Source organism: Odocoileus virginianus, chromosome 11 (genome assembly GCF_023699985.2).
Source record: "Odocoileus virginianus isolate 20LAN1187 ecotype Illinois chromosome 11, Ovbor_1.2, whole genome shotgun sequence".
Lineage (NCBI taxonomy): Eukaryota > Metazoa > Chordata > Mammalia > Artiodactyla > Cervidae > Odocoileus > Odocoileus virginianus.
Window position 1 is genome coordinate 22,309,552 of NC_069684.1, and position 2,553 is coordinate 22,312,104.

General features: G+C 37.7%; 1 pseudogene; it reads left to right on the forward strand.

Annotated features, from left to right (window-relative positions):
- The first annotated feature begins 551 nt into the window (after positions 1-551).
- Positions 552-1,406, forward strand: LOC110130726 (small ribosomal subunit protein eS4-like; annotated as a pseudogene).
- Positions 1,407-2,553: the final 1,147 nt, after the last annotated feature.

A 2,553-nucleotide genomic window follows, 5' to 3' on the forward strand; every position in this document is an offset into this window, starting at 1 on the left:
AAAACCAAAGCAAATTTTCTCATCTAGCAAGGGTGACCTTCACAAGTGTTCCAATAACACTTGTGCATATCTCCAGGATGACAGCTGTCACACAGCATTGCATTTTAATGACATGGAAGTCCCAAGAGACCACAGTTTTTCCTGAGTTTAACAAATATCCCGGCAGGTAGATGGTATTCAATGAAAACTGATCAAATTATGAGCAAAAGGATGAATGAAGGAATAAAATGTAGGGGTTTACATTACACTTGTTTTTCTGGTTATACTTGGAGACACTGAAATCTTGAATTTGCGATTTTGAACGGATCTCAATTATCAGAAATTATTTTTTCTGTTTTTATACTTTGAGAGAACAAAGTAAATTTAAGAACCAAGTTGACTTCAAAGAAAGTTTAGGGGAGCTGAAAAGGGTCAAAGAATGCTCTTTTCATGGTTAGCACCACCATGACTCAATGTCTCAGGAAGTATCTTAATCATGTAGCAACTCCAAAGCACCAGATGCTGAAAAACTAATCAATGTGCTCGTTCCTTGTCCATCTATCAGTCCCCACATGCCTGAGGGAAAGCCTCCCCCTCATCATTTTCCAAGGAACAGACTTAAGTATGCTCTGACAGGAGATGAAGAAGATCTGCATGTGCAAAAGTGTATTAAGATTGATGGTGGGGACTCCGCTGGTGGTCCAGTGGCTAAGACTCCAGGCTCCTAATACAGGGGACCCTGGTTCAGTCCCTAGTTAGGGAACTAGATTCCACATGCCACAACTAAAACCCAGTGCAACCAAATAAATAAATAAACAAATACAAGAGGGGGAAAAGAAAAAAGATTGATGGCAAAGATCCAAACTGATATAACCTAACTTACCCTGCTGGTTTAATAGATGCCATCAGCCTCAACAATACCAGAGAGAATTCCCCCTCTCTTCTGTGACACCAAGGGTCACTTTACTATTGATTGTAGTCCACCTGAGGAAGCTAAGTACAAGTTGCACAAAGAGAAAAACCTTTGTGGACACAAAAGGAATCCCTCATCTGGGAACTCATGATGCTCATGCCACCTACCTCCCTGATGCCCTCATCAAGATGAATGACACCGTTCAGATTGATTTGGAGACAAACAAGATTCACCCATTCCACCAAGATGAACACAGGTAACCTGAATATGGTGACCAGAGGTGCTAACCTGGGAAGAATTGGTGTGATCACCAACAGAAAGAGACCTCCTGGTTCTTTTGATATGGTTCATGTGAAAGATGCCAAAGGCAACAGCTTTGCCATCCAGTTCACCAACATTTTTGTTATTGGCAAAGGCAACAAACCACAGACATCTCTTCCCCAAGGAAAAGGGATCCATCCTACCATTGCTGGATGAGAGAAATAAAAGACTGGCAGTCAACAGGGTGAAGTGATCTCTAGGTTATGTGATTGGAAAGATCTTTATACTTAACTGAAGATAATATGGCATGATTTGAAAATATGTGGGTTATTTTCAAATGTCTTTGGATAATTGATTTCTAACATAATTCCACAGTGATAAGAGAACAGACTCTGTATGATTTCATCCTTTAGACCTTTAGACCATGAAATTTTTGCACCTTGTTTTATGTCTCTGGATATGTCTCCCAGCTTACAGCCCATGGAAACTTGAATAGAATTTGTATCCTGCTGTTGTGTGAAAGTTGTATAAATCTCAGTTATGTTGAACTGGTTCTTTTCAGGTCTACTATATCCTTCTACTTCTCTGTATGTTCATTCTATTAATTTTTGAGTTTGATATTGAAACCAAAACTAAAAATTTATCTACTTAAAAAATAATTGTACTATATAGTGGAACTATATGTAACCTTGTCTTGTATTCTCCAAGTCTCCTGTAAATGTGTTACCACATTTTCACAATTAAAAAAAAATTTTAAATAAAATGGAGAACCAGTGGGACCTGCTGTGTGGTGAGGGGAATTCTGTTCAGTATAATGAAGCAACCTAAATGGGAAAAGAATTTGAAAGAGAATAGATCCTGGTGGGCTGCCGTCTATGGGGTCACACAGGGTCGGACACGACTGAAGTGACTTAGCAGCAGCAGCAGATACATGTATATGTATAACTGAATCACTTTGTTGTATAGCTGAAACCAACACAACATTGTTAATCAACTCTACTCCAATATACAATTAAAAGTTGGGACTTCAAAAAAAGATAATGTGGTATGACTAATTATTAATACAATCATCATTCAAATGATTTTGTGACCCTTTCCACTGTGTACATTATCTTGACTAACCCCAAGCATCTAAAATAAAGATGCCAACTTTAGTATGTAACCAGTAAAGAGCCTTCAATTATTCCATAGACTTTCAGGATAAAATTATTTTAAGTTCACTTGAATACAAAACAATTAACATAGGTGATCTTCTTTAGAATTTTTGCTAATAAGTATTTTATTAACTTGAACTAGCAAGAGGGTTTACAAATCCCCCTCAGATTTGTGATTTTTACATTCATTTTCCTTCATTCCTGCATGTGTATTGATGGTTCTAAAGCCCAGTCTTTAATTCCAGT